This window comes from Trachypithecus francoisi, unplaced genomic scaffold (genome assembly GCF_009764315.1).
Source record: "Trachypithecus francoisi isolate TF-2019V2 unplaced genomic scaffold, Tfra_2.0 Lachesis_group3, whole genome shotgun sequence".
NCBI lineage: Eukaryota > Metazoa > Chordata > Mammalia > Primates > Cercopithecidae > Trachypithecus > Trachypithecus francoisi.
Genome location: NW_022681468.1, coordinates 138,740,726 through 138,761,830, shown reverse-complemented (window position 1 = coordinate 138,761,830; position 21,105 = coordinate 138,740,726). Strand labels below are relative to the sequence as shown.

Sequence of the window (21,105 nt, the reverse complement as noted above, 5' to 3'; positions counted from 1 at the left end):
GGCAAGATGTTAAAGCAGGCAACGCGTGATCCTTGGTGTCCTCTTACTAGAGAAGGTGGTCAGGGTCTCCTCGGCCTTTTACCCTTCTCCGGCTTTCCCCCTCTCCACCGCCCTCACAGATCCTCAGACTCAAGGTGTCTGCTCTGTAACTAGCACCACCTCCAGGCTCTGCCTGTGGAAAGTCCCCTGCCATCTTTCGAGGTCCAGCTCAAATATGACCTCCTCTAGCAGGCCTTCTTTGATGTCCAGCCCGTATCTTTCTCTCTTCTGAAGTCCCACAACCCTTGAAATTGCCCTGGGTTGAAATTGTACTTGGCACTTTTTGCAGGTAGATCCTCAAGGGCAGGATCCATGTCTGATTCATCTCTGGGTCCCTTGCAGTGCAATGCCCCATAAACCCTCAAGGAGGTTCGCAGGCATGGTTTGGGGAGGAGTAGGCTGTGAGGAGCTCAGCCCGGGAGTCTGCTTCTTCCTAAGGCTGGTAATTTCCCTTCCCTCTTGGTCTCACTCCCAACCCTGAAGGACCTCTCTCTTTCACGGTCTTCAGCCAACTGTCACTGGGGGACAGAATCCTTTGGAAGGCTTCAGCTGTTAACAGTTTAGAATGTTGCTGTTCCCAGGAACCTTTGCACTGAACAGTGGAGATGGGGTGGGCAGGTGTGGAGGGGTGAAACAGGTGAGGGTGAGAATCGTCACTCCCCAGTGACCTGCACTCTGATAAGAGAATTTAGGCAGGACAGGCTGGGCCAGGGAGGCCTTTTGAGAGTGAGAGAGCTGGTTCTTGACACCCTTCCAATCATAGCCCCTTAGTACTCTGAACTGCTTTTCCTTTCCTTCTGCCTATAAAAAAAAAAAAGAGAGAGAGAGATGTCCTGGCACGTGCTAGTCCTTAAATAAGTAGTAAGTAGTATTGTCATCACTATAAAGTCAAGAATGAAAACAACGTAAAATGTGAAAATATACATAGCCGAGCCTAAACTACACGAGTGCTTGGAGATGCCAAGTAGATGTAGGTGGGTTTTTTTTTAGGCAGATCTTCTGAAAGGCAGTGTCCATCTGGGTTTTGAGGCATCTGCCTTCTTGGTGGAAAAAAATGTCTGAGCAAATACAAGGAAGTGAAAACAGCAGGTATACACAAGAATAGCTAATAACTGAAGAGATGGTCCCTCTAAGGGGCAGATAAGTAGAGCTGATTAGATGGCAGGAGGCAGTGAGAGGGCAGAGAGGAGCCAAGCTGAGGGGACACCTGACAACCAATTCACCTTTGGCTGCAATTGCACGTGTCCATGTGTCAGTAAAAGGAAATGTCTTCTAGGAGCCTGAAAATCCCAGGCTGAGGATGATACATGGGACCTCATCCAAAGCAACAAGTATAAAGGAAGAGGCAAGGTGCAGGATGCAGCAGAGTGTTCAGATGCAGAGGGGAGGGCAGTAACAGTGGTGATAATAGTGGTTTCAGCCTTTCCATGCTCACCAATTGCAGCAAAAAAGTTCAGAAAGATAAGACCAGGGAGAAAAACGGAGGATCAGGCAGGAGGAAGTCATTAGAAATAACTGTGCTCTCAGGGCAATTTGGTTTAAAATATTGACATTGTATTTAGTATTTTGCTAGTGATTTCAAAAATTAACATTTTTATTGTTTTTCTGGGTTGGAAGGTGTACTGAGGGCTTGACAAATGTTGAGTTGAAGTTCTGGCCTGGCCCCACTCCCTGGTGCTAAATTTGCACAAGTGGTACCCCTTATCTTGGAGGTGTTGTGGAAACCATTGCTTCCACCACACTCATCTCTTTTTAGTCCCTAGCTAGTCAGTAGATCTTGCCAAATTAAGTCCTCTTTACATAGCTTGTGCTTCTCCCTACAGTGTCACTAAGATAATAAGTGAGTGTGGAAGGGAGCCCGCAATGCTTTCCAGAGATAAAGCTCTCTCCCTATTTTTTTCCAACCCAAGCTCACTCCCATGTCAAGTTAACCAAGGTTTTCAGTGGATGTTAAGATCACGGGAAATGTTTATTTCCTTTAAGCTTTCTGCATTTCCCAAATATTAATTCCATAGCTAACTTTGTTTGTTTTAAAGAAAGAAAAGTAGGTTGCAGATTACTGGAGTTTATTGAAGTTATTCTTAGAAAGTCTTCTGATAAAATCCTCCAAAGCATGAAATTCCCAGTGACTTGACCATGTCTCTTGTCTCTTTCAAGAGAAAATCCTCAGTCTAATATTCAAGGTTTTTAATTTAGTTTTTTAAAAGATGCATGACAAGAAACTCTACAAGGTGAGCTTCAGAAATGCATTTCTAAATAGAACATTTGCCTTTCATCCCCCAAGTAACTGTGTCTCTTCCTTTCTTTTTTTTTTTTTGAGACAGGGTTTCACTCTTGTCACTCAGGCTGGAGTGCAGTGGCGCGATCTCGGGTCACTGCAACCTCCACCTCCCAGGTTCAAGCAATTCTCCTGCCTCAGCCACCTGAGCAGCTGGGATTACAGGCACCTGCCACCACGTCCGGCTAATTTTTGTATTTTTAGTAGAGACGGGGTTTCACCATATTGGCCAGGCTAGTCTCAAACTCCTGACATCAAGTGATTCGCCCACCTCGGCCTGCCAAAGTGCGGGGATCACAGGCGTGATCCATTGCACCGGCCGCGTCTCTTCTTTTCAATGTAGGATGTCACTCATGAGCATCAATTCTTCACTGCATTAAGGAATGTGTGATTTTGGAAAGTGCCTGAGTATAGAATTGTGAGGGCATGGCCTATGTCTTAGGCCTTGGAGAAACTCAGCTAGCAGAGAAGAATGGAGAAAGTGGTCATAAGGTTATGATTGTCTCAAAACCAAATGCAGATAATATGACCTTGAGCTGTGAAGCATAAGGTGCCACAGAGACAGGGATGTGGGATGATGGCAGTGACAGATAGGGACACAGGACGAAAAGGGCTTTGGGCCTAGTGAGACCCTGAGCAGAGGAGCCAGCTGGTACCATGAGATAATAAATTTGCGTGTGTGTTTTTGTTTGTTTGTTTTGAGATGGAGTCTTGCTCTGTCGTCCAGGATGAAGTGGGATGGTGAGATCTCGGCTCACTGCAACCTCTGCCTCCTGGGTTCAAGCAATTCTCCTGCCTCAGCCTCCCAAGTAGCTGGGACTACAGGCGTGCATCACCATACTGGGCTAATTTTTGTATTTTTAGTAGAGACGGGGTTTCACTAGGTTGGCCAGGCTGGTCTCAAACTCCTGACCTCAGGTGATCTGCCCACCTTGGCCTCCCAAAGTGCTGGGATTACAAGCATGAGCCACTGCGATCCACCTTGTATTGCTTTAGATTAATAAGCTTTGGTAATGACATAGCAACAGAAAACTAATACAGTGAGTAAAGAGGGAAATAAATGTTGAGGACTGAAAGGATGCTACATCTAGGGTGCTAAGAGAAGCTGGGAAGCAAAAAAGCATCGTGGCTGGCTGGAGTCATTCCGCCAAAGGTGTTGAAATACAGTCAAGCAAAGAAAACCTGCTCTCCTCTTTAGGAGAGCAGCACTTGAATCCGCCTGGCAAGGATTAAAACCAAAGTCTCCTTTACAAGAGAAGTGCTCAGGTGACTGATGCCGGCTGTGGCTCCGTGACTACTACCCAAGGAAAGCTTGGTAAGGAGAGTGGAATCAAGACAGAGGTGAGGTGTACACACTCAGGTGCACACAAGCACTGCCATTTTGTGGTGCATTCCCAGTTCTTTCAGAATATTGGAGAAATAAAAGCACAGTTTATTTTTCCTCCAAAAGAGCCAATATTTGGGTTTTCTTTCTTCCTTTTTACATTTTTGGAAGGGTCACAGCAGTTTAAAAAAAAACTGGTGAATCATTTTAATGTTTGAACAGTTTAAAAGGTTTCAGAGGGACTATTTCTTTAACGTTGGAAATAATTGGAAGTTATATAATTTGCACAGGAAGAACAAATAGCTTTTAAAAAACCCTTTATCTCCTTTTCTTGCACCATCTCAAGGGCCCTAAATCCCCACTGGAGACATTTTTAATGACAAAGTTATCTTTATGAAATTGCAAAGTTCTAGCAAATTGAATAATAGAATATTAAGTACCTATTCTGTGAGAAAAGCATGGCAGTGTGCCATGATGATGTCTACAACACAGAAGCAAATTACAGACATAGAAAGACAATTAACAATACAGGATAATTGTACCTGGCATGAGGAGTCCAGACAATCAAAGGTGGAATTGCTAAGGAGGGAGGGAAATTATCTAGAGTCCAGGCAACCAGACTTAAGCCCTTCGTGGAAGGAAGGATGACTGTCCATCAGTGGTGAGAAATGAAGAGAACTCAAAAGGCACGGGTAAAGCTGGGAAGATCAGAAGGGTCTAGACATATTGATGCACCAATAATAAGAAACCAGATAATAGTAAACCAGAGATAATAAGTAAACCAGGTGGTATTCGCAACAGGAAGTAGGGGAGATGTTTGGAAAAGCAATCAATGGTGGAAGTTTTGATCGCTGAGTCTAGACCTTTCCAATCTGCAATGGAAGCCACTGAAGTCTTTTGGAGCCAACAAAAGCAAATGTGCCATGAGGATCCATGGTTAGTAGTGTTTGGTTTTGTTTGGATTGGTGGCAGGGAACCTGGTGAGAGTTTATGGCACTGATGAGGACCCAGCCAGGGCAGTGGCCATGGAAAGGAGAGGAGAAGGTGGCATTCAAAATACAATATACAGAAAAATCAAAAGGACATGATGCCACTCTAGAAAATCTATTGATGTCACAAAGCTTCAAAGGTTTGGGCTGGGACCTTGCTTCTTTGAGCGGGGACAAGTGGTCTCAGGCAATCTTCTTTCTTTTTGCAGAAGAATATAATTTTGGTGTGCTTACTCTAACATTCTTACAGAATTAGCTCATGACTAATTGAGAGTGTCAGAGATTTAAAAAATTAGTCATGTCTGGCACAGAGCAAGGTAATGGTGTGAAAGAGCTGCCTGGAACAAGTATGAGACAACTTTTAAAGATGCTCTTTGGGTGCAGGTGGGTGCCAAAAGGTGCTGCTCGAGCCCTGAGATTCCATGGGCTCCCATATATCTTCATCTTTGGTTCCCAGCTAAGCTGTCAGCTTCTGGGTTTGCCTCAATTTCCTTCTCATGGAAATAGGGCCTCAAAAGAGGAGCACCCTGAGAAATCTGTGTGATTAGCCCTAATGCCAGTCTCATCTTCCCCCACCCAACCACTTGACATTGTTCTTGCCTCCTCTCTGCAGCAGTTGTGAAACTGAGCCATCAACTGCTGTCTTGTGCCTGGAGATCAGTAAAATGAAGGACATGGAAACACTAAAGGGTAAGAGCTAACATTTATTGAGCATCTACAGTATACCAAGCCCTCTTTTTTCTAGAAACAAACGAACACAAAATTCTTGGAACAGTGCCTGGCACAGTCAGGCTCCATCAAGTTTCATTTCCTTTCTCCATGCTATTAAATGAGAAAGACAGCATGAGGAGGTAGGAGGAAAGGAGCCAGAAAAGGAAGGTAGGAGACTGGCAAGAAGAAGCCCTGGATGCTCTGAGATGCAACATGCAGGTTCCCCCAACCCTCCTGGAGTAGGAGGAGAAGCTGCCCCTCACTGACCACTCAGGAAGGAGAGAAACCTCCCATGTCAATGCCCCCAGCTCTCGTCTGGGTCACAGCCAGCAATGAGGACAGGTGGGAGAGTAGAAGGGATGACTCTTCTCCCCTGGGCTGCCTCTGATCCCTACCCAGTCTGTCCTCTGTACCCAACTTACCCTGCTGGTCAGAGGAAAATGTCCTGGGAAATAATCCCTGCCTTCCCTTGTTTTTTCTTCCTTTGTTTCATAATTAGTTTCTGCACCATTTTAGCTTTTTTTAAAGAGGGGAATAAGCACTTGATTGAATTATACTCCAGGGAGATATAGGTCTAAAGAATCTGGAATCTGGCTTCCAAGTGGGCATCTTCCTCTCTTGTGAGCCCCCAGACTCTGCTGTCGGTGGTGAGGTCTCCTTTCCCCACACTCCTCCCCAGTATGGCTCACATGTCACTTAGAAGACTGCTGGGGCTCTAGTGGTATGAAGAGGTATATATTCAGACCCCAAAGTCTTAGAGGCTGGTGCAGTACGTAAACTAGATAAACAGAACCCACACTCAGGAGACCTGGATTCTAGTCTACAATTTGCCAGCTAATACCTTGAGAAAAATCACAACACTTCTGAGTCTCGGTCTCCTCGTATACCACACAGGAAACACAACACTTATCACACAGACCTGCTGGATTGCTGTAAGGGTGGTAAGATAACTCATGCACAGGGTACCCTTGTTGGTGCATGGCACCTACTTGTGGCTACCTAAATGGCTGAACCCCGATTCTTCCCTCCCACCTTTACCTCCTTTCCCAGATCCAATGCTCTGGCATTACATCAATGCAGAAAGAGAAGGTAAGTGCTTTCAAAGAGAAAAGGCAGCAGAGGTGGGCTGGGGGAGTTTTATGAACTGAGTGTGTTCCCCCACAATTCACATATTGAAATCAAACCCCCAGTGTGATGGTATTAGGTGGTGGGGCCTTTTGAGGTTATTAGGTCATGAGGGTGGAGCCCACATGAATTGGATTGGTGCCTCTGTAAGAAGAGGTACCAGACGGCTTTTTAGCTCTCTTTCTCTCAGGTGAGAATACAGCAAAAGTTGGCAGAGACCCTCACCAGAACCTGTCTCTGCTAGCACCCTGATCTCAGATTTCTAGCCTCCAGAACTATGAGAAATGTTTGTTGGTTAAGCTACTCAGTCTATGGTAATTTGTTATAGTGATTTGAACTAAGACAAAGATATGGTTAATCTGCTTTATGAAGGATCATCTCCTTGGCAGATGGCCCCCATCTCCCCCACTCTTTATTTTTAAATATCAGATTCAATCTACTAAAGGTGTTAACTGAACACTCTCCACTGTCTTCACTTACCTTTTGAGTTCTGGAGCCCTAAACCAGACTGTGTTCTCTAAGTCTATGTTTAGTAGGCAAGAAGACTGTTACAAACAGGTATTCTAGGCATTTGTAGAGTTCACAAAACAAAAGGAGCATTTTATATACTGTTTTTTAATATACAGTGCTTTGCTATTGGTTCCCCTCAGAGGAGAGAAGCAATGATAGAAGTTTTTAGAAAGGCAAAGCTCCAGAATCAGGCTAGAAATTGCTCTCTGACAATGTGTTGTGGTTCTGGGACCCACAAGATATCTTGGGAAAGAAGCTGTCAAGCTTGGATCCTAAATTTTTACTGCAAATCCCTTTATTCCACTGGCCCATGAGTTCCTTAAGGGTGGGCACTATGTCTTAGTCATTTTTGTGTCTCCAGGATATAGCATACGGTGATCACCCACTACATCTTTGTTGAATGAGCATTGTTTCACGTGTCTACCCAAATCAGGTAGAAAACTTGGAGCCATAGACTCCTGGGACCTGCCACCACCAGGCCAGGGAATATAGGATTCCCAAATACAGGTTCTATTTTCGGATTCTGTCCATGAAAGTCCTGGGGAAGCACTAACCAAAAAAGATGAATTCCAAGTGTGTTGCTCAACTTCTAGTTCCAACCAAATGGAAGGCATGCATTGCACACTATCTCCTTCATGATTACAACCAAACACTCTTAACAAAATAAAAATAAAAAAAAGAACCGAGGTCTCTGAAAAGTCCTCTAAAAGCAGCTAGATTGCAAAAAGAAGTCAAAATTTGCTGAATGACCAATATGGTGAATTTCCTGGAATTTGTTTTCTCCTGGCTTTGACCCAAGGGTAAGCTGAATCATGAGACCTCCCAGCAGTCATAGACAGCAACAGTCCCAAGAAATGGCCCATCTTTCTGGATAGATAATCTGGAAAAGGGGCCCCTGCTAGACAGAAAGTGTGGGGAAAATCTTTGTCTTTTTTTCTCTCTCAGCTCAGCCCCACAGTCAGATGCAGCTCCCAAACTGCACTGCCACCACCTTGGCAGTAGCTTGAGCACTAAAATCTCAAGAGAAAACCTGTCCCTCTGGTTAGAGAAATTCAGAAAAGGGGTCCCCGTTAATGTCAAGAGTGTCGGGGGAGTCCTCACTTTTTTCCTCTTGCACTTTGCTCTAAGGTCTGGCCAAGTTGAATGAAAGTTTGTGGTATCATAAGCGGATCCAGCTCTGAGAGAAATCTATCCTTCTAGCTAGAGGACCAGGAAAAGGAACTGGTCCTTTTCCTGCAAGAAGGAAATCTTGCAGAGGAAAGAGCAGGAGAAAGGGACTCCATGTAGGAGCCAACACAAGTCCTGAGCACACCCGCAAGACGTGCACGTGTGGAACACAAGCAGCTTAACAAAGGCTTTGAAAACTGAGCTGATGTTGAGACCACTGCCTACAGGAGTAATGAGACAGAACTTGCTATTGAACTTAACGAGGTTGATTGCCTGCTAAAACAAAACAAAACTCAACATGCTTTATGATTTTAACAGGACCCAGTGTCTCATAATGTACTATATGAAATCTCCAGGATACAATTTAAAACTACCCAACGTGATAAGGACCAGGAAAACATGATCAGTTCTCAAGGGAAAAGATAAGACAATATTGGAATTAGAAAAAGAAAAAAAAAAAAAAAAACTCCAAAGCATCTATTATAATCATCCTATGTGACATAAAGGTGAATGCTCTTGCAATGAATGGAAACATAGAAATTCTCAGTCAAGCAATAGAAACTATATAAAAGAAGAACCAAATGGCAATATTAGAACTGAGAATCACAATATCTGAAATTCACTGGATGAGATGAGCCCAATAGCAGAATGCAAATGACAGAGGTAGTGTCAGTAGACTAGAAGATAGATCAACAGAAATGATCCAATCTGAAAGATAGAAAAGTGTTTGGAAAATAATGAATAAATCTTCAGGGATCTGTGGTACAATATCAAATGGTCTAATGTTCATGTCACTGGAATCCTTAAAGGTAAGGAGAAAGAGACTGTTACAGAAAAAAATATTTGAAAAAACAATGGCTGAAAACTTCCCAGATTTGACGACTGACATAAATTTAAGATTCAAGCAGCTCCTTAAACCTTTAACAGGATAAAAGTAAACAGAACTGAACATCCCACAACTCCCTACCTTCCTACTCACCAATGCCCTCCTCCTCACTTATCTGGACTCTGAAAGCATCTGAGCTTTTGACCCTGAGGTAAGGGAAGGGGCACATGAATAGGAGTCAGACCTCTGGGGATTTTAACCCTGGCTCACTGACGTGTGTGAGAGCTGGAGAAAACCAGTCCTTCTGCCTGGGCCTCAATTCCTCACCTGAAAAAAATCTCGGGGTTGAACTAGACAGTCTTCTAAGTCCCTTCAGCTCTAAAATGCCACCCTTTATCAACTCCTATGTGAACTTTTTCTGTTCAAAAATGATATATCAAACCCTGATGCTATGAAACAAAAAACTACTTTTCTGCCAAGAGTCTTTCAATCCTTATAATGGTGCAAGTGACTGAAATGAAGATGGTTACAAAACAGAACCAAAAATGGAGTTTCATAGCAACCGGAATGGAAGTCAGCTTTCCCAGCAGCTTCCAGCGGAGCCCTGCAAGCACCGTGGGAAGCCTGGAATGCATTGGAAAGGACAGGAAGCTCTGTAGAAAACTTTTCATTTTCAATAAATGCATTTCCAATTTCATCATGTTTTCCAGATGCTAAGACACAGAATATAATGCCCCTATTGCCTTGGACTCTGAGTTTGGCACCCAGTCTGTCAGACTACGTTAACTCACCCACATGTGTAAACACGTTAACAAGCACCGTTTGCATAACATTTTACAGTTTACAGAGCAGCTCCCATGCATTACATCATTTCATCCTCCCAGCCTCTGAGGTTGCGATCATCTGTTTCCTCAGAAGAAACAGTCTGAGAGAAGTGGACGTTTTCCTCCAGACCATCCAGCCCTAGCTTGTCTGGCTTCCAAATTTGTCCTCTTTCCCATCACCAAGAACCAGAGTCCTGGATAATGCCCGAGCCACGCTGTGCGCACCAGTCATTGGGCCAGGGGCCAATTGTCCCACATTTGCAGAACAGGCTGGAGAAGATTCAGATCTTCTCAGCTCATTTCCCCAGACAGAAGTACGGTGCTGAGAGCTGGCTCCAAGACTCTTCTGTCCCGCTTCCATTCCCTCCTTTGCCCTGAGGCAGATGGCTTGGCTTGGAGAGGCTCTCTGGTGTTAGACACAGCAAGTTTTTCATTCCCACACCCCACATACGATGGCTCTTTTGAAAATATCTTTCCTCCCCTCCCTCCAGTTGCTTGTGAGGGTGCAGGGCTTTAACTCAAGCAGACTTGGGGATGGATGGGACTCCTTCAGGTTTCACCATTGATTGGCCTTGAAGAGCTTTGCAGCTTGGCCCCCACTTGCTCTCCTCTCTGCCAAGGCGTTGCGGTTCCCTCCCACTCTTGCACCTTCATGTGGCCCCCACTCTGCCCTGGTGTGCTGGAGGTCATTCTCCCCTCCCTTCATGAGCCATTTTCAGCTCATTTTTTGGCATATTGTCTCTTCATTTTCAAGAAAAAATACAAAGTAGTCTCTGTGAGTGTGATGATTCTGAGTCATTGCATGCTGTCATCATTCCAGAACAAAAAGATGTCAAAAGGTGGGTGGGTTCATTTCATCCACAAGGGAATAGGCCTTCTCTTCTTTGTTTTATTCTCTTCTTTGTTTTACCCTTGATGACTCATTTAACCTGAATCAAAGCTGAGTAGTCTTGGCCTTCAAATAGGAGGCTGGGGTTGGGGGGAGCAGAGTGGAGGCACCACCTAAACTAGGGCCATAGGCCTGAACCTTGGAAGCCATGTTCTTATGGCATGGAGCCTGCAGAAGGGGCTGAGAAAATAGATAGCATGCGGAGCTCTTGCTCACGTTTGGACCTCAGTTTTCCCGTCTATAAAAAACTCAAGGCCAGGCACAGTGGCTCACGCCTGTAATCCCAGCACTTTGGGAGGCTGAGGCAGGGTGATCATTTGAGGTCAGGAGTTCAAGACCAGCCTGGCCAACATGGTGAAATCCTGTCTCTACTAAAAATACAAAAATTAGCTGGGCATGGTGGCGGGCACCTATAATCCCAGTTACTCAGGAGACTGAGGCAGGAGAATCACTTGAACCCAGGAGGCAGAGGCTGCAGTGAGCTGAGATCCTACCACTGCACTCCAGCCTGGGCGACAGAGTGAGACTCTATCTCAAAACAAACAAATGAAAAACTTCAAAAGGATCACACAAGAGCAGGTTGGGAAAGGGCTGGGGTGTGTGGTCTCAGTATAAATATTTCCCTGACTCACTGTGCTTTCCTACCTAGGAATTGGAACCTTGATTCAAGAAAGGAGGTTCAACCCTCACCTGGCTTAGGAATCTGGAGAGATGGAGAGAACAGGCTTTGCTGTCAGACAGACTTAGGTTTGGGTACTCCCTCTGCTTCTTCTGGCTGTGTGACCCTAGAATACCCAACTTCTCTGAGTCTCGGTTTTGAGAGGTTGAATAATTATTCTAGAGTCACACAGCCAGGAAGGAGCAGAAGGAGTGCCAAACCCATGTCTTCCACGGCCTGGGATTCACGTAGTCTCCCTGATGGGTTTGCAGGCCTCATTCACCAGTGCGGCCTGTGAGGCAGGACTCTGCTGGAACCTAGAGGTAGTGAAGCAACACCCTGGGACGGCAGCTCTTAATATGGGGACTGGACCACAGCAGGAGGCCTATGAGAATGAAAATATTGATTTTGGGAAAGGGGGACTTTTTGTCTTTGTTGTGGTAGAAGCCAGTGTCTGTGAGGGTCTCAGGCAGGCTGGGCTGTTTAGTGATCCACTGACCCCTTAAGGTTCCTACACAGGTGGCCTGGGGGTCCATGAAGAGCTCTGTGCCATTCTGGGAGAGTGATGAAATTCATCTCTGTAATCCCTCCTTTCAATAAGAGTTTTAGTAGCACCCCCTGGAGAATCAGCTCTTTGGGAGTCTCCCAAGAAAACCATGACCAAATCATGCTAAACAAATCACACACTGTTCTGCCTTAGAACTCTAACTTGCATCATTGTTTAGCCTGGAATGTCCTCTCTACGCACCAAAATCCTACCCATATCTGAGACCCAGCTCCAATTCTAACTCTTCTAGAAAGTCCTTCAAAACCTCTGTAGCCCACAGCGATTTTTCCTTGCTCAAAATACATGGTCATGCCACCATTTTCTTCCTGGAGAAAGGCTATTGTTTTTGTTTGTTACCCTCTGTCTTTGTTTCTTCATAAATGTTGGTTTCCTCCATTTTCCTCATTTCCTACTTCCAACCCAGTCACCAAACCTGTTGGTTGTAGCTCTTATAGTAGTCTCAAATTCCTCAACCTCTCTGCACCTCTCTGGGCTGTTTCCTGGTTCAAGCCACCATCCCAGCAACAGCTCCTAATTGACCTCTCTGAATCCAGTCCTACTTGCTTTCATCTACTCTATATCCTGAAGCCAGAGGACTCTAACATACAAATCTGCTGCTTCAAGTCCTTTATCTCACTGGCCTTGAGATAACACAGAAACTCTCCAACAGGCTTTCAAAGTTCTTCACTTATGGGCCCCTGCCTACCTTTCTGGTGTTTCTCAACATTCTCCACCTTTACCACCACCATCACCCAGGTCTACCACAGTCTGGTCAGAAGATTATTCATGCTCCTGCACATTCTCTCCACGGGGAATACACTTCCTTCCCACCTGCCACACCCCTCTTGGTGCATGCTTAGCTTACACATACTCAGTCTTCAGGTCTCCACTGTAATGATATCTCACCCACTCGGACTTGCCACCCCACCCCAGTCTACACCCAAAGTAATCACTGCAATCTTCATTGTATTTTGTAATTGCATCACTGCAATCTTCATTCCATCACTGCAATCTTCCCATCACTGCAATCTTCATTCCATTTTGTAGCTGCCTGTTTACTTGCCTCTGTCCCTCACTAGACTACAAGCAATTTTAGATAGAGCAAGAACCATATCTGCACAGTTTACTGTTGTATACCCAGTTACATGGTTCTTGCTCTAAACCCAGTGCCAGGCTCAGTGTCTGCTGCTAGTAGAGGCTCAAGAAATAATTCTTGAATAAATGGATGAAAAGTAGAATGAACCTACACATCCAGGCCCTCAAGGGCAGTGACCACTCCTCATGCTTCCCTGGATCTCCCTTCAGTGCCTAATTCAGGGCCCTGCAGATTCTGGGTAACAAGGAAAGGAAGTGATTGTTTGCTCTTAGCAAAAAAGCCTTGTTACTTTAATAGCATGCTCCTCTATTTCTTCATGTTTCCCTCTCTTCAGATGGAAAGTTTTTGAACTACATACTGGCAGGAATATGGCTGACAACACGGTGACCTGGATCTGCCTCCAGGGGTGCTGGCAGAGCAGGGCCCTCATGCAGGGTTAGGAGATGCATGGAATTCAAGGCCTCCGAGTGACAGCAGAACCCGAATGGGCTGCTCATCGAGGAAACAGCCCTGATGGAGTCCAGGAACTCAAGTTCCAGTTCTGGTTCCTTTGCCATTCTGCTGTGCCATCATGGGCACATCACTTAGCCTCACTGGAGTTCAGTTTCCTCAGTAGCAAAATGTGGTAAGGCAAGGGGAAGGACCAATAATTTATCTTCACTTACAACTCTGAGTTATTATTCTATGAAAAAAATATGTTGGCTGGGCATGGTGGCTCATGTCTGTAATCCCAGCACTTTGGGAGTCTAAGGAGAATTGCTTGAGCCAAGCGTTCAAGAAGAGCCTGGGCAACATAGCGAAACCCTGCCTCTACAAAAAGAAAAAAGAAAAAATATGTCACCATATTTCCACTAGAGGTCAAGAAAAATTGGGCTGTTTTCAACCTAAAAGTCAGGACAATTAACTTACCTAAAATGAGTGAAGTGTTTTTGTAATAATAATCTCATGTATTAGATAAGACTTTAAACTTCTTAGTGAGTTTTTATATTTTTGATTCTTTCAGTAACTGGCAGAGGCAACTGTATGGGTTGCCAATATCTGTTCTCCCAGCCTCCCCTATCAATCTTATTAGAAATGGCAATATGGCCAGGCATGGTGGCTCACCCCTGTAATCCCAACTCTTTGGAAGGCCAAAGTGGGTGCATTGCTTGAGCCCAGGAGTTGGAGAGTAGCCTGGGCAACATAGGGAGACCCCTATCTCAAAGAAAAAGAAAAAGAAAGAAGGAAGGAAGGGCAATATGTGTAATTAAAAACTATATTCCCCAGCCTCTCTTGCAGCTAGATATGACCATGTGACTAAATTGTAGCTGAAGAGTTATAAGCAGAAGTGTCATGTGCAGCATTTAGGAAGCCTCCCTCAAGGAAGAGAATACATGCTTTGCCCTCTTCATCCTCTGCTGGCTGAATGAGAATAAGATGTCTGGAACCCAGGCAGCCATATGGGACTATGGGGTAAGGTGCCAAGAGTGCTGGTGTGGCAAGACAGAGGGAGTATGGGTCCCCAACACAAGGAGCTACCTTCCCAGTCCTGGGCTATCCTCCTTTTAGGATCCTTTGGCATAAGAGAAAAATCACTTTTTCTTTTCTTTCTTTTTTTTTTTTTTTGAGACAGAGTCTCACTCTGTCGCCCAGGCTGGAGTGCAGTGGTGCGATCTCAGCTCACTGCAAGCTCTGCCTCCTGGGTTCATGACATTCTCCTGCCTCAGCCTCCTGAGTAGCTGGTACTACAGGTGCCCGCCACCACGCCCAGCTAATTTTTTTATTTTTTTTATTTTTAGTAGAGATGGGGCTTCACCATGTTAGCCAGGATGGTCTCGATCTCCTGACCTCATGATCCGCCCGCCTCAGCCTCCCAAAGTGCTGGATTACAGGCATGAGCCACCGAACCTGGCAAGAGAAAAATCACTTCTAACTTGCTAAATAACTATTGTGTTTGTTTTCTTGTCTCAAACCTAATCCTAACTGAGAAAACAATGATCTGCTTTATGCAAGCCCCTGTGCTAGATGCTGCAGGGGATGCAAATGTATATGGGCTTTAGATACACAGAGACTTGGGCAAGAGCATTCATCCCTACACAGAATGCAAGAACATTCTGTCTAGGGGTGAAAGAAGTGCCCAGAAGAGTTTGATATGGCAGAACCATGTGGGCATGAAGAGGACTCATGGGAGATGTGGTGAGGGAATATGATGGAAGGTTCTTGAATGCCAGGCTAATGAGGCTGGAGTTCATCCTGTGACAGAGCAGATAATCTTGTTCCAATGTACAAATGAAGAAGCCCAGACCTCAATAGGTTGAAGGACTTGTCCAAGGTCACCCAGCCAGGGAGTGGCAGAGCCCATCTCAATTCTCCTGACCCTTGGTCCAGTGCTGTCCTTCAATTTTGTACTCTTTGAGAGAATCTGGGGCAGACAGAGTAGGAATAAAGGTGTCACACTTTGACACAGCCAGAGAACAGGACTATATCTCCCCACCCCCATCACACCCCACAGGTTCAAGAGGGGGTTTTGGGGGTTGCTACAAGTCTAGGATCTGGACCTATCCTTAACTCAGAGCGCACTCCATAGGCTTCCTGTGTAGCTTCCCTCACAAGGCTATCACAGCTGTGGTGCTATCCCACTATGGAATAAGTATCAATGTGTCTAGCACAGTGCTGGGTGCTTTATGTACGTAGTCTAATTTACTGCCCTCAGCAGTCTAAAAAAATTAAAAATATATTTATTTTACAGGTGAAGATGCAGAAACTGAGGATCTAAGAAATGAAGCCACCTACTCAAAGCCACTCAGTTGATAGCAAAGTGGAGATGCAAAGCCATGTTTGTTCAACTCCAAAGACAAGTTCCATCAACCACATTCTAACATCTTCCTGATCCCTGCCAAAGCATAGAACAGTCTCCTGTCCCTACTCAGACTCCAAGAACTTACCTGATTTGATGGGCTGACCAGTGCCAGGGACCTCCTGTCAGGTTCCAGCTGGTCACGTTCTACCTGGAGCCAGGAGCCAGTTTCCCCTCCAGCAATCACATCACTCATGCCCCGCCCATGACCCCACATGGGTCAGGGATCTCCTGGAGAGGGGGCAGGCCCCCGCCTTCTGTGACCTCAATCTTCCTGGGACTCTTTAGTCTTGGTTGGTCATGGGGCAGGGGTGTCAGAGTTTTCCCAATCTAGTTTCTAGAGTTCACAGATTCCAGAGGGCTGGTTCCTGGGATCAAGGACACTTTGTTTTTTGTGTCCTGACTGTGGCTGTCATGGTTAGAATGCATTAATTATGAATCAAGCTGACATTCTTTCAGGAAACAACTGGTCATTAGAACAGAATCTTCTCTCATTACCAGCATTTGGAAAGTTGAGTTTCATTTTGTCAGTCATTCAATGTGCATCTTTCCAATAATGTGGTATGTCCAGCGTTCCAGCATGAACCACATATTTCCCCAAGCTGACCATACAGCTTTCTTCTGGAACTTTCACAGGAAACACCCTGAGATGTAGCCTGCAGAGCTGAAGGCGACAGATGAACCTCAGCCCCTCTGCATTCATTGCACAACTATGAGGGGACAAGTACTTTGCCCTCAGTTGTCATCAGCCCACATGATTCCTGTCTGGCACAGCCTCCCTTCCCATTGGCCAAACTCTCACCATTCCTTTTCAGTCTCCGCCTAAGTGTCTCACCCCTACACCCTTTCCCTTAATCAGGCTGAAGTTGGAATGTGTTCACCCAATTTTATTATAACTAAATATATTCAGCTTGGCCTAAGCTTTAGCAGATTTTAATAGTTATTAATGGAATATTCATCTATTTTCCATCCATCTATAATCAACATTCCCATTCTCAAATGCACTGAAGTATCTGAAGATCAGACACTTTAAGTAATTTAAATTTACGACAAAGTTTTCTGAAGATATAAGCAGATCCTGTGAGATACAGATGCACTGTAGCATGATGAAATTCTTACACTTTCATGCACTGTAGCACGATGAAAATATCTGACCAGAACCTGTCACTGTACTTTGTAGACATTCTTACAAATAGCTGTTATGTAATCCTCATAACCCATCACCTGTCACCCATAGGTGACAGTTAAACCATTGGATCCACATGATTACTGAAGGCTTGCTTCTTCACTGGCCGCAGGAATCTCATGAAAATCATGTCTTCATATATAGCAAAACTTTGGGCTTATGCATCCTTCTAGGAAGAATAAGCAGTTAATGGGCATGACAGGCCTTTGAACCCTATGTAACCCCGCACGTGTGCAAGCTGCTCTTTTAAGTGGACAACAAAAGACAGTGGCAGAAGTCAGGCTGGGCTCCAGACCCAGCTCTACCTTAATAGTCAGGTGATCTCTATCAGGTCATTTGTATTCTCTGAACCTCAGGTTTCTTGTCTGTCAATGGAAATTATAATAATGCCTGCCCTACTGTGAAGTTCAGATGAGCTCATGGATGTGAACACCTTTTGTGGGTTACAGAGCAACACTTGAATGCCAGCCATCCTTTGTTAACATATATTAACTCTTAGTTCCTACAACACTAGGAGGTAGATATCATCCCCTCCTTTCACAGATGTGGAGACTCCAATGAGTAGACCCTTGAGGAGCTGACCTTCCAACTCAGATCTCCCCATCCAATGCTCTTCCCCTCTGTGCCCAGGCACCATCCTCGGCTCCCATCCCTGCTCACAGCTGCATCATGTGCATACTGTGAGCATCACATCATACAGTCTTACCTTAAATCTGGGGTCCAATCAGTTGTCAAGAGCCACACACTGGGAAGAGGGAGATCAAGGAAAACCAGCCAAGCTCCTCCCAATATAAGGATGTTTGCCAAGTTCCAGGGAGCTCCTGCTACCCCCAGGCCTGGGTGAAGTAAGCACTGGATAGAACAGACAGGATACAATGGCATTGCCCTGAGAAGGCTTTTCATCTGGCTGAGGCAAAGACTCAGAGACACAGGTAAGCAATAGTCAAGCACAAAACAGCACATGGGGCTGGGTGCGGTGGCTCACACTTGTAATCACACCAGCACTTTGGGAGGCTGAGGCGGGTGAATCACAAGGTTAAGAGATCGAGACCATCCTGGCTAACACAGTGAAACCCCGTCTCTACTAAAAATACAAAAAATTAGCCAGGCGTGGTGGCAGGTGCCTGTAGTCCCAGCTGCTCAGGAGACTGAGGCAGTAGAATGGCGTGAACCTGGGAGGCAGAGATTGCAGTGAGCCGAGATCGTGCCACTGCACTCCAGCCTGGGTGACAGAGTGAGACTCTGTCTCAAAAAAAAACACAAAAAACAAAAAACAGCACATGGTTAGGTGCCAGGTGACTGGGGAGGCCAGAGGGACATTCCACGTGCTCCATGTAAAGACACCGGCAATTTCTGAAGCTCCTTGTGGCCCCAAGAGGCCCAAAAGCTGCCTCAATCTGGGAAGATACCAAATCTGCATCATCTCTCCTCTTTCCTTAACCCTGCTTCTCAGGTCCTCCTCTCAGCCCTATTCCTCCTGTCCCCAAAACTTTGCCTTATTATCTTCCCCTCTAACCCAGTGCTGTCCAATGGAGATAGAATGTGAGCCATGTAAGTAATCTTAAATTGTGTAACACACAGATTAAAAAGAGAAACAGGTGAAATTAATCTTAATAATATATTTCATTCAACCCAGTATATTCTAAATGAAATTATTTCATCATGTGATCAATATTTTAAAAATGATTGAGAATTGTACATTCTTCACATCAAGCCTTCAAAACCTAGTGTGTGTCTTATCCTTAGAGCACATCTCAATTCAGACCAGCCACACTCCAGTGCTCGAGAGCCACCTGTGGCTCATGGCCTGTACAGTGCAGCTGGAACCCAATGGGTGGGTTCTCTCCTCCCTGTCCCTTCAACCCATTCCTGTCTCCCTACTCCAGCCAGCTTACTCCAGGGCCTTGCTGTCTCTTGCCCACATCCAAGCTATAGCCTTTGAACTAGACCTGTTCTTCCCAACCACCCTGCACACTGCTGGCCAAGCCCCCCATAGAAGTCATCTGTGACCCACCAGTGCCTCTCCATTGCACATGGAATTCAGGCTCTTCACAATCATCGCTGATGGACCCTGTGAGCACCTTTCCCCATCTACCCACCATGCCCCTAGACCCCCCATGACTGCCTACTGTTGGCGGGGGGAGCCCACCACACTTTCCTTCCCAGCCTCTGCTCACCCTTCTCCCTCTGCCACAATCCAATTTCCCTCATGATGCCCTGCCCAGTTGCCACCTTCTCCAGGAGCTCCTTCCCCATCTTTCGATTTGAAATCACTTGTGCCATCCTTAGAGTCCTCAAACCAGTTCATCCACCCCCTTTGGCTCCAATTTTGTCTGCATATCTAGGGGTAGATTATCTCTGGGTTCTTTAAGAAAAGACCTTCTAACTTGATCATATCTCTCTCTGTCTTGTCGGTGATTTTTAAGGTCCCACTTGTGTCCCTCATTGGTCTACAGGCTCCATGAAGTCAGGTATCAAACATTTCCATTGCTATATTATCCAGGCCTAATCTGGATCCTCCCAGGGTGGCTCTTCAGTGAACGTGTACTGAACTGAACAGACATTCACAGAGCAGATGGACAGCACTAGGGACTCATCCTCTGGCCCCAGAGGCCCATGAAAGAATATCCAGGCAGGCTGGACTATCCTGGGAAGGGGGAAGGCCTGGACTCTCATCGACAGGGAGGGGCCCCAAAAGGAAGAGAAACCCATCAACATCCTGTGAACTAAATGGAGAGAAATGCTGTTTAGGAAAAAGAACATGATAAATAAAATTCCTGAGAGCAGCTGCTAAGCCAGGGAGCACCACACTCATCCCCTTCTGCAAGAGAAGATGGAGCTACAGCTCCTGTCTCACATCTGCATCTGGTGTGGCCTTCTCGCCACGGGCCAGGGGTCAGACCTGGTTCCACAGGCAAAGGGGCTGTTTAGGCTGGGCTTGAAATAGGCTGAGTGGAAACCTGTGCACCCCTTCCTGCCTCCCTGTACGTGGAAAGGAGCTTTCAGTGAGTATGGAGATCTCTGCCTTTGTCAGAGGAAGGCGTCCTCATCACAAGGCAGGGCAGGTGTCTGTGCCCAAGAGCTGAGCAGAGAACAAGCAACCAGTGGAGGCTTTCGCCTAAACTGTGCAACCCTTACCTGATTGGGAAGCACAAGTGACAATAGCGAGTCACTTTATGTAAATGCCTCTCTCTTTTTGTATGCTATATTTAGAGAAACAAACTGCTTTGGCATTTAGAGATAAATTTTATGTAAGAGTTTGTTGCTGATGCTGCTGTTGTTACTGTTCATCATCCACATAATAAAAGCAAACTAGAAATACTCAAATACTGGTACCACCTCCAAATATATAAAATATATCCTAGGCCCCTTTCAGTCATCACATTCTTAATTTTTAGGAAAAGCCCTTGTCATAATCTGATGCTTGACAAAATGCTCTCTATCCTTGCATCACCCCCACCCCCTGCTTCCCCATTACGATTTTGCAAGTGCATTTGACTGTAACAACCTTGGGGGACACTAACTCACTGGTGGCATTGAGCCAGCCCCTACTGTGCTGGGTCTCACCAGCTGGATTCAGCACCTCTCAGTTTCTCTCCCACTGTGGAGACTTTTTCAGCTCCATGAGTCCATAACCAGTGATCCCATTAGGAAACAATGCAGTTTCTAGAATTTTATGTCTGTAGGGAACACATCCACTTCTGGCTGAACTGTCCCTAAAATGCTGCTAACATAGAGCTTCCAAACTTTCAAGCCTCAATAATGGCTCCAAGGAATTCAGTGTTTTCTTCCGCACCAAATGAATGCTGGAGCCAGAGGAAGGGCCCTGGACAGGGCTTAGTTGGTTTGGTTTGAAGAAGGAACTTGACCTACTGCCTTCTTCCTGTTTTCCCTTGCAGTGGCCTCCAGGGCCGCTGTCTCTGGGCCTCTTCCCAAACCCCTACCATCATATTATCACACCCTGAGAGTCCAGGCCCTTGGGTGGCCCACAATTGCTCGCCATGCCTGGCCTTTCTCCAGCTCTCTCTCTCCTTGCCTGCTGAGAAGCTCCTCCTTATAGGAAGCTGCTCTCAGGTACGGAGTAGCCACACTCAGGCATA

General features: G+C 45.7%; 1 long non-coding RNA gene across 4 annotated transcripts; it reads left to right on the top strand.

Annotated features, from left to right (window-relative positions):
- The first annotated feature begins 649 nt into the window (after window positions 1-649).
- Window positions 650-20,290, top strand: LOC117070660. Of its 4 annotated transcripts, none has more exons than XR_004431998.1 (6): window positions 650-676; window positions 5,247-5,320; window positions 13,318-13,608; window positions 14,250-14,435; window positions 15,712-17,937; window positions 19,432-20,290. It is a non-coding gene; the product is annotated as an uncharacterized LOC117070660 (long non-coding RNA). The 4 variants fall into 4 exon arrangements; XR_004431999.1 differs by lacking the exon at window positions 650-676 and adding an exon at window positions 683-2,270; XR_004431996.1 differs by lacking the exon at window positions 650-676 and adding an exon at window positions 3,273-4,577.
- Window positions 20,291-21,105: the final 815 nt, after the last annotated feature.